Source organism: Lacerta agilis, chromosome 11 (assembly GCF_009819535.1).
Source record: "Lacerta agilis isolate rLacAgi1 chromosome 11, rLacAgi1.pri, whole genome shotgun sequence".
NCBI classification, from domain to species: Eukaryota; Metazoa; Chordata; class Lepidosauria; order Squamata; family Lacertidae; genus Lacerta; species Lacerta agilis.
In genome coordinates, this window is record NC_046322.1 from 20241561 (window position 1) to 20256695 (window position 15135).

Below are 15135 nucleotides of genomic sequence, written 5' to 3' on the forward strand. Positions count from 1 at the left end.
GTAGCAACACTGTGAAGACAATCATTGGGATCTTACTAGAATAATACTCATACAGAGCAAATGAAAATGCTGTCGTTCTTTTTTTAAAAATAATAATAATAACAATAACAGTCCAGCCCCACAGAAGGATCGTGGGGAGATCAAGAAGGATTTTGTTTTTGTTTTAAAGACGTTTGTGAAACGCAAGAGGATACGGACCCAGGACCGCCAACTTTTCTCAAATGGCATCGTTGAGTGACTGCACGCAAACATCGCCCAGAAAACGCCTCGTGTGACCGTCCAAACTCGAATGGTGTTCTTCCTAGACCTGCCTCGCCCCTTGCCAAAAAAACAAACAAAACCAACCTTTAAAATTATATATATATATATATATACATACACATATATATCTTTAAAGGAGCTCTGATAGATTGCTTATCCCAAGATCAAGGAAGGACACCCTCCCAACCATCCCACGACAGAACGAGCTCTTCAGATGGTTGAGCTGCGAGCGGTTTGGAATTTCTCTGTTTCCTTTCCCCCCCCAAGAAGGGTCTTGGAGCGCCTGGGTCGTCCCTCCAATAGCATGTACTGTATCTTCGCCCTCTCCTCCTCGTCCTCCTCTTTCTTTCTCCCTTTTCCCGGGTGGGTCGGTGGGTTTCTGTCGAGATCCATCCTTTTCTCCTGAAGTCTCCGCTCTCCAGTGACTCTTTTTTTGTTTTTGTTTTTGTTTTTAATTTAAAGGAGGGAGTCTGTTTTTTAAAAATATATATATATATAAATATAAATATATATCTATCCCAATTTTAAACCTTCATTCGCAACAAGGTATACCTCTTTTGGCCACACATGAAAAAAGAAAAGAAAAAAAAGAATCGTCTTTCGGGGTTCTGTTTTTGACTGGCGTCCGTTCAGTAACATTCCCCTTTCCCCAAAGATGTGTATAGTTCTTGGGTTTTTTTATGTTTTTTAAAGAAAATGTGTGCTTTTTTTTTTTAATGGACTGGGGTTTTTTGCCCCCTCCTTTCTCTTTCTCTCACTCTTTCTCTGGAAATAAAGAGGGGGGGGGGGGAGAAATACTTTTGTTTGTTTGTTTGCTCTCGCATTGCAAAAATTATAAAAGTAATTTATTATTTATTATCCAAAGACTTGCCACTTTTTCATGTCCTGATTTGTTTTGCTGTTGCTGTCGTTTTTGGTGTGTGTGTGTGTGTGTTGCTTTTATTTTGCTTACAGTTTGTTGTTGTTGTTTTGCGGGGGATGATCCACGCTGGGCAGTTCTTCTCTACAAGTCATTTATGAATGGATGGATGGATTAATAAGTGGGGGGGATACATTTCTTGCGCAGGAGAATGTATATTGGATAGATACCCCAAAAAAAGAACGAAGTGGGGAAATAGGTTTTTTCCGGGGGGGGGGGAGATGACACTTTTTCTTTAGCGTGGTCTTTGAAATTTCATTTCCACATCTATGTGGGGCTTCCCCTCCCCCCCTCACTTTTTTGGCGTTTTTATTTCCACCCCCTTTCCTTAAGTATGTGAAATAAAAGCGCAGTATGTAGAATGATTCTCTCTTCAGGACTGTTTCGCTAAATAAACGTTTGGTGTAGAGAAACAATAAAATAAGGAAGGTAACTGATCAACGTGCCCCCTTTAAGATATATACGTATATATATAAATATATAAAAAACAGAGAAATATTATTATATATTTTATAAAAAAATAACCGGACGCATTTACAAGCTAGCCGCTAAATACTTGAAGGAAAATATTACACGACGAGCAGGTGCAAGGAGGAGATGTGATATTGTGTCACGCGTATTATAAATGTCATTTTCTGAGGTTTTGCCCGCGACAATAATCTAATAAATACACCTTTCTCCTCCTCTCCAACCTCCAGTAGGAATCCCAGGGCTCTGGGGCAAGCTGGAAACATTTTTTTAGGGGTGAAAACCACCCGAACTACTTTCTTTCGAGTAAATGTCCTGAAGCTTTTCCAGTGGGCACGTTCAATCGGCTTCAAAACTCTGGGTTGCTCTGGAAAACATAGTTCTAGCGAGTCAAGTGCAACATTAGGAATGTCTACTCAAGCAGAAAGTCCCAGCGAATGCAGTGTGACTTACTCCCGGGTAAAGGGGGTTAATTCCCTTCCTTCCTTCCATCCATCCAATATCTGCACGGCGTATTTCAGGGCGAAGCTGTCCCAAACGTGGTAAACACGGGTTTGCGTACACGGGATACCAAGCATGGGATTCCTGCCTCTCTAATATGTGAATGTCTCCTTTCCCACCAAGGGTTGGGTGGGAATATGGAGGACCCGTGTCGACTTACTCCGCCCCAAATTAACAGCAGCATATAGTGCTCCCTCTCTCTCACAAACGCACATTCACACGTGCAAAATTTCCCTTAAGTAATGCTGTATAGTATACCAACGTCTCCTCTGTATGATTGAGCGATCTCTGTTTTGTTTTTACTTGTGGGAGAAAGAGGAAGATAAGGAGGGCTGCATTTTGCTTAGCAAGTGAAGGATGACTGTTGTTCATCAGGGTTTGCTGTCAAGAGCATTTGAGAAATGCTGCAGGGGGATTCTGGCTCGAGGGGGCTTTGGGGCGATCCGTGTTTGTTGTTTTTCTTTCGACTTCCGTTTTCGGCTTTGGAAAGGAGGGGGGGTGCTAAGCGCTGGTGAAAGAAGTGAGGGGGAAAGACTAATAGCCATATTATCAGAACAAAGGTGCGATCCACAGGCCTTTTAAACAGAAAAACCTCCTAAACTTGGCGAGTTTCCGAAGCTACGCCCATATGCTTGGAAGCCTCTTCCGATCCAAGCGGGACGGCTCTTTTCCAGCGATCCTCGTGGCTATAGGATCGGGCTGCGCCAGAGACGCTTGTGAGTTTCACTTCCCAACCCTGGAAGTGAACCCGATTCACGCTTGTGTTAAAAAACGCAGTTCTGGGCCGCCCCCCGCCCCCCCCCCCCGAGTAGAACTGTATTAATGCGAAGTGGTTAAAATAAACACGCCCCCGGGGCCTTAAAGGATCAAGCGATCTTTTGGAAGATTGATATGGGGGGTGGGGACCCTCTATTGATAGGCTTGGCCCGGCATTGGCGTCCTGCAGGCTGTTAAGCCGCAACTTCTCCATCCTCCTGCTGGCATGGTAGAGGGAATAACTGAGGTGGGGGGGGGGTTGGGGGGGTACTTAGGATCGCTTCGTTACCAAAGCATAGTTAAAAAACAGGCGCGCACACAATCGTGCATTCAGGTGCCAGTAGTCGGTTTCTTAAGAAGTTTGGGGACGACGACGCAAACTTCTTTATTGTTAATGATTGTATTTATATGGCGACTTTTATACGGCGACTCCAATATAGGGATTGGGTTTTTATTCTAGTGCGCAAAGGCTGCAATGCTGTATACCCGCTTACCTGGGAGTAAGTCAAGGGGGTGTGAGTTTTGAGTAGGCAGTGCCTAGGATTGCAATGAACGTCTGCGTTCTTCCAAACAGTCATGTACTTTGGCTCCGAGAGGGTCACAGTCTCAAACTCATAATGCAGGAGAAGGGAACCAGAACAGAGAAATTTCACGGAAAGGGAATCGGTTCTTTAAGCTGAAGCATCATCATGGCAATCTCTCTCGGTGTGGATATGTTTTTTCATTTCATTTTTAAGTAACACAAGGATATAGGAGCCATTATCACACAGGAGGAAAGCGAATATGAAATGGTTCTGACATGATATCTCCTTCTCCTTTCCACTTCCTGAGCGGAAACAGGGATCGGGGCCGTCGGTGGTTGCAGCTTTCATTTTCGGGGAAGCTTGTAAGCCCCCTCCTTTTTCCGGGAGGGGCAAGTGGTGTGAAAAAAACAATTTTGTTAGTAGTGTTTGCTGCTGCTCCTTTTCTGGCGAGTGAAGTTTCTGAAGGAGTGGACTTTTCAGATTCTCATAGGCTTTGTTTGTTTGTCAGAGACGGGCGTTTGAAAACATCGGTGTTATTTGCTAACTCGCTAGTAGCCTGCCGGTCCCGGATATGGAAGGGGCAATACGAATTCATAATACACACACGCATTAAGTGCAGATGACCCGTCCTAAGTGGCTTGGATCGCTTGTAAAAGGCTCACTTTTGGGGGAAGGGGGGTAGTTTTAAAAATGGTGTCTTTTAAACATAACAACTGTTGACTTAACATGCCCTCTTTTTGCTTCCTCCGGAGCAAAGTAGACGTTAGAAAACCCGGTTGGGATTTTCGGACTTGACTCTTTAGGCGCAACTTGGGGGGAGGGGATGTAAATCTCATTGAGGGCTACGCCTCTTGTTTCAAGTTCAGATGCAGGCAATTGGGCTGATGGGCCGCACACGAAAAACAACAACCCGGATATGATTTCCCACGTCCAGGAATAAGCCCCATGTATGAACACAATTGGTATTACTTCTGAGTAACCAGGAATAGGATTATGCTGCAATCAAGGTTGCAAGTCCCACTTGCCTACAAACGCGTTTATTAGCTTCCGCCCCACGACCATTCCCCGTCATTTAAAAAAGAAACACAGAACTCTTTTTGATTATTTAAATATAAAGAAAATCTGCATTCGAAAGAAAGAAGTGTCTTAAACGTCACAGTATATTTCTATATAATGAGTCCGATTCCATGGTTTGGGGAGAGACGTGTTTAAGGGGTGCCTTTTAGGAAGATTGTTTTTCCCAAACAGATTAATTCCTTTCATCGCACCAATCAGAGATGTTTGTTTCGCTTGCGTCTTCTGTTTCCTGATAAAACCTCTTCTCAGTGTTGCTTCCGAGAACAAAATAGTCAGGACAAGATCCGGCCAAAGTCAGGCCCTTTCTAAGGCTGCAGAGACTATCCCCACTCACTTGGGGGTAAGTCCTGTGTGAACTAATGGTACTACTTCCGAGTAAGCATGGCAAGTGCGTCACGAAGGTTTTAATAGGAGGAGAGCAGCACGTGTGGAAACCTTCTCGGATCCTGTGCGTGCTTCCGTGGGGGTAAATCTGACTAAGTTCAGTAGGGACTTGTTCCTGAGAAACTATGCATAGGATTGAGGCGCCAAACTTTCCTTTTGACTGGATAGCCGCCCCCCAGTTGTGGAGCATGGCTGCGATCCTGCGCGCGGTGGTCTTGGAACAGGACTTACTTCTAGGTAGACATGCTTAGGCTGGCGCTCTTCATTAGTCCCAGGAAAACGTAACTGCCAGTTCAGCTTATCTGAACACACTTGTCTGAACACAGTAGTTTCAGGGTAAAAGCCTCTATGATCGAGACTACAACTGGTCTTAAGGCGAGGGGTCTTGTTGAGCAAGATCTAGGCGTCACACTGAATTGTGACTTTAGTTGCGAAACTTTGTTACTTTGGGAGGAAGTTGGAAATTGCAAATAAGGGGCCGGCGTCTAACGCACCATTCGACAGCAGACAATTAAAAAAGGTCAACTTTCTTCCACTCTTTAGGCGAAACTAGAAGCACCAGAAGTGAGAACTTTGAGCTGTCCCCCTCTTTGCATTATCTTTCCTCCTTTTACGCTGGAGTAGCCTGACGGGGGTTCCTTATGAAGCCAAGGGAGTAAAAGTTAATGTAATTCGGCCGTAATCCGCATTGAGGTCAGGATTTACCTCTGCAGTGAGCCGCTGTTTCAGTGGCTCGGGATTTGGCCTCTGCACAACGCGATCCTCGAACTATTTAGGCTGGAACATGCGGACTGCAAGCGAGTTCCGGGATCCCAGCCTTATACACGGACTCGCCTCGAAATCAGGGACTCGCATTCAGTCTTATTGTTTTCCAGGGAGGGAAGGTAGTCCTGTGCCACCGCCAGGGAGCACAGCGGCACTTAAACAAGGTGGGAGGGGGGGGGAATGAGGCTGCAGGGCTGTAAACCTAGGGAATCACAGCACGAGCTAACCACGTCCACATCTACTCGGAAGTAAGCTCTATTGACTCCAACGGGGCTTACTCCTAGGTAAAAGGGGCTCAGACTGTAGTTTGGTGAGAAAACATGCTTAGGATAGCGCTGTTAAGGGATGTCTCTGAACAGGGACTTCTCAACAACCTGCCTCTGATACTGAAGCCCTTGAGGTCCCTAAATGGTTTGCTGCCACTCCTGTTTGAAAACAACTAGTTTGCATCCTTGCCCTGTCTGAGTACATTGTTGCCGGCGCAACTGCAATAATGTTACGAGAGCATTTGAGTTTCCATCCCGCTGCGTAAAACGTAGACTTTAAAAATAAAAAATAAACAAACTTTTGTATTTGTTTGCTAAGGATTTCCTTTGTTAACAGGTTTTGTCTTGAGAAGCTGAATAATCTCGGCGGGTGCTGAAATCAACTGGAGAGACAATGCCGGACACACCCAGATTACGCAATGGCCCCTTTGGGGTGCCGTGGGAGCCCCGTGCGTAAGACGAGGCAGCTTGGCTTGGCTGCGCGGCAGGGCCTAGGAAGCTGGTCACCTTTCCTTTTCCGTCTGCAGACCCTTGCTGACCTCCTGGACTGGGTCTCTTTCATTTCCGCTTCCTCCTCCTCCTTTTCTTTGCTTTTCTTTTTTTAAGGTAGCTGATAAAATGCCTAGTTTAAAAAACAAAAACAAGGATCACTCAGCCCACTTGAGGAATGGTAGTGATAGTGGTTGTGTCTTCATATTAATTTTAAAAATGAGATAATTATGCTGGGTTGGAGCGCTCAGCCTGAAGTTGAGCAGTTGCTGGTTCTCTGGGACTCAGAAAACAGATGTCAGGAGATGATTTGTTTAGCCTAGAAACTGAGAATGAATCAATTATTAAAGGGGGGGAGGAAAAGGGTAAAGGAAAACTCTCTAGCCTACTTACTTCACTCTTCCTAATTCGCTTAGGGCTCCATTACTCCTCCTTCTTGCTACATCAGCTAAAAATGATTGAGTTTGGAGAAACCAGACTATCTAACAGGGCTCCTGGTCGCTTGCAGCTTGATTCTGTTTACTTATAAGTAAGCCCCCCCTCACTTCAGTGGGCTCTTACATTCAAGGCAGTGCATATAGAATCGCTGGCTAAGGTTTCAGCCGGGAATGTAGTCAGTGGGGAGAAAGTTCTTTTAAATGTAGTAAGTAACACTTACAGGTCTGTGGTGTTATTATGAATTAGTTACTCCTTAACACATTTTAAGCACTCATTTATATACAGAATCAGCGTTGTTCAAGAGTGGCTCAGCGTTTCCCCCACCTATATTATTCATGGATTCGTGTGTGTGTGTGTGTGTGTGTGTGTATCTCCTCTATTTATTCATTTAGCATCAGAAGAGCTTACAATAGTACTTCATTACAAATAAAAATCAGCCATGTGCAGGATTATCACACACAGGACTGCAACACAATACATGAAAATAACTTAAAAACAAAATAAAAACGACTTATAAAAATAGCCCAAGTAAAGCACACCAAGTTTTCACTAGGGAAATCTATCTCTTCAGAAAATTCCAAAACTGGGCCCACCATCAAAAAGACCCTCACTTCGGAATTTTGGTCCAGGCCAAATGTAATTATTCTAGATTACTTAACCAGAATTAAGTTGTGCTACTTTATATACATTGCCCCGTTTCCTTACAATTGTTCATGCATTTCTTCACTCCACCCCCTGTGTTATTACCTGTTTTATTTCAAGGAATCTCTCTTCAATTATTCACTTATTAACTATATATACTTATTAACTGTAAGTATGGTTCATCATGGGCTACATTAATTTCGAGGAAGACCCATGAAACTCAGGGGGGATCAGTCTTGCCCTGTGCATGTTGTGTATTCAGCTGAATTTACTTCCAAGTAAGTGGGCCCAGAACTACAGCTTGACTTGGGAGTAAACACAATTGAACATGAGGGGTTTTGCTTCCAAACTTGTGGTTTCAAGATCTGGATAAAATTAACCGGACCTCTGAAAAGCAACAAGACCTGCTGTGGTGGTGTAAATTCAGTAACATCTTTTTCGTTGTAGCAGGGTAAGCGTGGCCAAATAAATAGTAATCCAATTGTGTTGACGTTTGGTCTCTCAGCTCTGCAATTGTTTGCCTTGGTTGTTTAAGATTCTCTCCCCCACCCTCCAACCCCGGAAGCATCAGGATTAGAATTCGGGACTCTTTTCTGCAAATAAGGGGGAAAGGTGGTGTTTGTATTTGCAAATCACATTCCAGTTCCAAGCTAGTTTGAGAGGGAGAGAGAGAGAGGGAGAGAGAGAGGGAGAGAAAGAGAAAGAGAGTGAGAGAGAACCGGCAATTCAGTGACAGAGTTCCAGTTTTGCATGCACAAGGTCTTTCCAGTTCAATGAAATATTTGCTTTATCCAGTTAAAGTGTCTTAGGCGCAGAACTGGGAAATGCTTCTTCTTTCTGTAATTCGGGTAAAACTGTCTCTGTTTCCTACCTTGGAGCTAGCACATGAGGCAGTCGGGTTTCCAAAGGAACTGTCATCCTGCTAAACCCAGTGTTTGGGATTTAATTAAAAGGGGTTTAGATTTCACACTTTACGTTTCCATTCGACTTCAGTGGGTCTGTCCCACACCCAATTCTCAACCGATTTACTTTTGAGTGAATCCCAATGATATGCGTGTTTGTGGGTTTTTTAGGCGTGTGTTTCGGATCTCACCCACCTAGGATTAAAAACCAAAGTACTTTTGCTTAGTAAGGATCCTGCTGTGAAATGGCTCCATTTTTGGTTCAAGCTCCTCCTCCCTATTTGTATTTCGGGCTACTTTGAATTCCTCGACCATTTTTTTCTTTTTAGTCACTCAACTCTTCGATAAACTTAGCGAAAAATCCAGTCATAGTGAAGTCTTTTTTCATTTTCATTGGTTTCAGTAGGTGATAATAAAGTAAATATTGGGGACTCCCATTGAAATGAATGGGACTTTGGTTGGATTGCTTTTTCTTGGTTGTAACATGTTGCATTGTCAATACGTACTGTCCCTTACTTGGGTAAATTACACCCAGTCTCCTTTCTCATTTAAAGATAGCAACCCATATGTAAACAACCTCAACTGCTTTTGGGGCGCTAGCTATAACGTGAAGATCAGTGCCTCAAAAGAAGTATCCGATACATTTTTGTGATTTTTGGTTTGGGGAATATAAATAATTCAATTGGATTTAGTATAAAAGAATGCTACTTTCAATCTTAACTAGACTCTCCACACGCGGAAAACATGTTGTGGGAACGCCACCCGTGGCTGGATGCTATATAAATGTGTGATAAACATCGCTTTGCCCAGTCGAACTGCCAACTGCCCTGAAGCCGCAATCTGATAGCTACCGACATGGGAGTAAACTGCGAGGAACTCGGTGAGGTTTACTCCAGAGTAGTTGTGCACAGGATTGCGCTATAAATAGATCATTGCGGAGAAATCCCCTAATGGCAGCATAATTTTGTGCAAGTCCCGTTGAATTCAATAAGCTTACTCCAAGGAAAGTGTGTAGGGGATTGCTGTATAAGCCTGGTAAGCATTCTCGGGTGCAAACGTCACGTGTATGGTGTTGGTGTTCTGGAACAGATCCGGTCCGGTCGATTTGTGTTTTCTGTCTTGTTGTTTTCTTGATAACAAAGCGAGCCACTGAATGGGTGTTTGAGTTCAGGCGCCACAAACATCAGCCTAACCCCGAACAATGTCCCAGCCGCTGATGGAGGAGAATCTCTCTTCACCTCCCGGGGCCCTGGAGAGGAGGGGGCGGGCGGGCGTGGAGACAGAAGGTGGCTTACAGGAGGGAGCGGGGGTGGGAGAGAGGAAGAAGGCGATCCAAAGGCCAGAGGGGAGCGAGATCAGGATGAGACCCGCTTTGTGCACCTAGGCAAGATTTTTTTTGAGCTTGGTGGATTTCACCGCCGGTGACCTTCGCGTTAAACGCAACCAGATAAGCAGAGTGCTGTGTTTGCACAACGCTTGGTCAAGGAGATTTATAAAGGAGCCCTTCCGAGAGGTGGACGCACACACACACGGTGCTTATTGTTGTGCTTCCCACTACTGTATCTTACTTTACTAGGGGCCGGGGCAGTGGTGTGCGCGCGTGTGTATGTCACCTTAAATTTAATGCTAAATGAGGATTTTAAATCCAAGAGGTCTGGAGCAGGTGACATTTCGCTCCAGTTAGGTGGCTTTAGACCCTGGACTTCATAGCTTTGCGCCGGGTGGTGGGGTGGAGTCCCCCCCCGCCCCCACCCTCAGAAAGCAAATGTGTAGTATTTAACTTGTCAGGCAGATGAGTAGCTAACTATATAACCTTTAGAAGACATCTGAAGGCAGCCCTGCTTTTTAATGTGCAATGTTTTATTATGTTTTTATATATGTTGGAAAGCGCCCAGAGTGGCTGGGGCAACCCAGTCAGATGGGTGGGGTACTGCTACTAGTAAACTTCAAAATGTGGCAAGGCAGCCCTGCTGGGCTTCGGACCTCGCTGTGCTTTATGGATCCCTACCCAGGTAACCTCTTTGACTGGAAATCAAAGGAAAACACATTACGGGAGCCTCCCGTTCATGTTGCTAAAGGGACACCCGGTCATGTGTCCCGCCTGACGGTCCCTCTGTTCTCTTTGGAAGGACCTCCGGGCTCCTACCTACGAGGCGAAAAAGGAGCGGCTGCGTTCGCCTGGCTATATATCTGGGGTTTTAGCACGTCGTCAGTTTCGTGGCAGAGGTGCCTCGCTGCTGGCCCAGGGCGAAGAAGCAGCAGGAAGGAAACGGGGGAGGGCGAGAGACCCGACCGGTGGGGAGAGCTCCGACCCTGCGCGATGCTCGTCTCCCTGCAAGGGCCCACACAGCCCCGGGAGGCAATAGGAAGCGAGCAATCCGAGGGGCTTGCTCAGGTTGGTCGAGACTGGCGAGGCTAATCCAAACAGCCCCGGTTGGGCTCGTTGTGAGGTCCGCAGTCTAGACAGAGCCGGTGACTCCGGCGGCTTCTTATCTCTCCTCGGGATCGGCGCTCGGGGAGACTTTCTTCCCAAGTCCCCGGCAGATCTGGCAAGGCCGGGGGTGGGGTGGGGGGAGCCGCCACACCTCACAGACAGCAGGACAACAAACGCACCACCTGGAGGCTTTAAGGGCCGCCTTTATGGCTTTCCAGGGGGATGCGCAGCGGGGGCATGTTTCCAAACAGGTCCTACCGCCTGGCTTGGCTGCTTTGCTTTCCTCCTCTTGGGTTGGTCTCGTCTCCAGGCGAAAGGGGTGGGGGTGGGAATGGAGAGATTAATTAAAGAGATTCGTCCTTAAGGGGATTCTAAAAGCGGCGCTGTTAATTCGGTGCAATGTCACACCCGAAAGGACAGATCCGTAGCAGGCTTCCCCAATAAAATACCTGAGGGGGCTGCTCCCCCCCCCCCAAGTTGATGGGAATTGCCATTAAAATGGTGTGCGTGCACCACGTCTTGGGATCAATTATGCAGGGCGGGACTTACCTGTACCCCAATATTTTATTCAAGTTGGCACCCTTGCCCCCCAACAGTGCGATCCACGGGCTGTTTAGGCAAGCGGCTTTAGCCCCTCTTGGATTTAAACTCTGCTAAGGGGTTGGGGGACGCGAGTGGCACTGTGGGTTAAACCATAGAGTCTATAAGAAGGTCGGCGATTCGAATCCCCGCCAAGGGTGAGCTCCTGTTGCTGGGTCCCTGCTCCTGCCCACTTAGCAGTTCCAAAGCATGTCAAAGTGCAAGTAGATAAATAGGTACCACTCCGGCGGGAAGGTAAACGGAGTTTCCGTGTGCTGCTCTGGTTCACCAGAAGCGCTTTGTCCTGCTGGCCACATGACCCTGAAGCTGTCTGCCGACTCCCTCGGTGCCGCAACCCCAGAGTCGAACAGACTGGACCTAATGGCCAGGGATTCCTTTACCCTTTAGCTTTAAGGGGTCGGGGAAGTGTCACCATAGCTCAGTGGTGGGGCAATTGCTCTGTACTCAGAAGGTCCCCATTTTCAATCCTTGGCATCTCCAGGTAGGACTGGGAATATCGCCAGCCCGAAACCCCGAAGAGCCGCTGCCAGTCAGTGTGGACAATACTGAGCCCGATGGAGCAATGCTTCCTACAGTCCTGTGTTAAGCTGCCCTTTCTGGGGCTGCGCGCATTTGAGGCGTTGCGTCTATTTAATCCTACACACCCGGGGCTGCGACTTTAAGGCCCTCCAGATGTCCATGATCTCTGACTACTACTGGCTATACTGGCTGTTGCTGATGGGAGCTGGGAGCCCAACCACACCTGGAAGGCCACAGGATCCCCATCCCTGCCAGTGCACAATTTACCGGGGAGTAAGAATAACTGCACTCAATGCAGCTGAGTTGATATATGTAGGTTTGCAGCTGGAGTCTTAAAAAGCAGGTAAATTCCCTCCTAAATTCATGGATTGGGCCACGAGGCCGATTTGTCGCTTAGGAGGCAGTGCTGATTTAAGGATTAATAAATAGATGGGAGGGAAAAGATCTGGGGGAAAAGAAGACCGACCATAGCGCCTACCCCCGCCACTTCCTTCAAGCACACAATCAGGATCTCGCCCCCCCCCTCTTTATTTTCCTTTCTTGGTTTCTTTATTTGCTTTCAAGTTTTGCTGAGGGAAAGAAACGCCAGCTCCTCCTTTTACATCATTTAAGTGGCGATCGAAACAATTCAATTAAGGGAGAGAGGACGTCCGGTCAGAGAGAGAGCTCTTCTCTGGTAACTGGAAATTGCGTTTCTCTGGATGAGCCTCTTTTATCCTGAGGCTGAGGATATTGCAAGCTGCTGAGTGCGTTGGAAGCAGATGAGATCAATAATAACATATTTGGTTTGTCTTGTCTTGCTTTTTTCCCCCTTTCTGACTCCAGTAGCAGCATGGCCTTTGACCAAAATAATAAAAAAGAGATTAAAAATAAATAACAAAATAAAAGGACTATTTGGGTGATTTGATAGAGGAGTAGCACTAGGTAAGATTTGCCTCTCTGCCTTCATAGAATCATAGAATTGTAGAGTTGGAAGGGACCATGAATCCACAACCCTTGGGCTTGAACCCACAACCTTTAGATCAAGAGTCGTATGCTCTACTGATTGAACCATTCTAGTCAGGCATGTTTCGGTAGCATCTGGAAATGCCACTGTGCCAGATTTTGGGTGTCACTGAAGGGTGGCAAATGCTTCTGAACATTGGTAATGAGTTCTATCCAGACTAACACGGTGATCCTAACAATGTCTCCTCAGAAGTACAGTAAGTCCTATTAGATTCCCAAGTAAGGACCACGGCATGCATTGGTGATGTCACAGTGAAACCAATGGGACAAGTTAGGAATGGCTAATTTTAAGTCCCATTCATTTCTTCTTCTTTTTAAAAATATATTTATTAAATTTTTCAAAAGAAAAACAACAATAAAGCAAACAAATACAAAACAATACAACCATAAAGAAAACAAAAAAACCTACATTAAAAATGAAGAAAAAGAAAAACATATTATTATCACTAACTTCTATCCTTTACATTGTATCTTGACTTCCTCCCATCTCCACTTCTTGCGTTCCTTGTCAATCATCTTTAGTAATTTCTTACCATCTTAAAATATCTTACTTTACTATAAAAAATAATTAATCTTATCTAATATCTTAACTCATTTCTCACAATTCCCACATACTTAACCAAATTTTAAATCTACACTCTATCTTTTCTTCCAAATTATATCTAATTTTCAATCATACAATGATTTTAAAGATACAATGTAAATTTCTTCCACTCTTCTTCCACCGCGTCGTCCCTCCGGTCACGAAGTTTCCCGGTCACCTCAGCAAGCTCCATGTAGTCCATCATTTTCATCTGCCATTCTTCAAACGTTGGTATTTCTTCTGTCTTCCAGTTCTTAGCTATCAAAATTCTAGCTGCTGTTGTGGCATACATAAATAAAGTTCTATCACATTTTGGAATCTCTTGGCCTAGGATGCCCAGTAAAAAGGCTTCTGGTTTCTTTTTAAATGTGTTTTTCAACACCTTTTTATTTCATTATAAATCTTTCCCCAGAAGTCTTTTACCTTCGGGCACAACCACCACATATGGAAGAAAGTTCTTTCTGTTTGTTTGCATTTCCAGCACTTATTGCTTTGTCCATGATAATTTTTTTGCCAATTTGACAGGTGTCAAATACCATCTATACATCATCTTCATTATATTCTCTCTGAGCAAATTACATGCTGAAAATTTTATACCAGTTTTCCGAGTCCCATTCATTTCAATGGGATTGAGCTATAACCTACATGGTGTACACCAAACTCTCATGGAGAGTCAGTTTGATTTTCTGTTTTAGACACCAGTGTATATGGTGGACACCAAATAGGCACCCCCTTGTGGGGAAGAGAATGGTAGTGTTTGCTGAAAAAACCCCAGAGAGATCTGTAGAGGAAGGGAGAAGGTCAGTACCAAAGCAGAACATATCCCAAGGTGGTTTTACATGCACCTAACACAAGGCTGGGCAACCTTTGATTCTCTAGAAGGCTTCATTTGCTTGGGGTCAATTAACTGGAGGTTCTATGCTGGTAATGGAAAAGCTGAGGATGGATAAAGTCTGAGACAAAAAATGTTCCAAATTAATTAATTCAGAACAAAGATTTTCACCATGGTGGCCACAAGCTTGAATTCCCAACCCTATGCAAGTCGTCTCAGAATTATTATTATTGGGTTGTTTTCAAGTACCTTCTACTCAGAGTAGACCCACTGAAGTTAATAAATGTAAGTTAATAATGTTGATTAATTTCAGTGAGTCTACACAGAGTAAAAAGTGGTTGAATACAAGACACTGAAAATAGTAGTAATAGCAATAATAATTATTCGGTTTTTTAATTGCTTGCTACAAAAGCAATCTCCAAGTGACATACGAATTTTTAAGAGCATAACATAACATACAAAAGAGGAATACAGTAGAATAAAAGCCAAACAATAACCCATAAAACAAACCCCACAAAACAGCAGCAAAAGCTTCAGCAACAAAAACATATGAACTGTTGACAGCAAAGTCAGGTTTGATGGAGTTAGTCCCAAATAGGCATTCAGACTGTTGTTATTACAACAGTATTGGTACAACAGGCCCCATACTAAGACTGTTCTGGAAAGGTAGTAGAAGTAATTCCTTTCTGTTTTTTGTGTGCTATGTGAGCGCGTGCCCACCCACCCACCCACACTATGTTTGATGTCTGCCAATTTGTTCTCAAACAGCT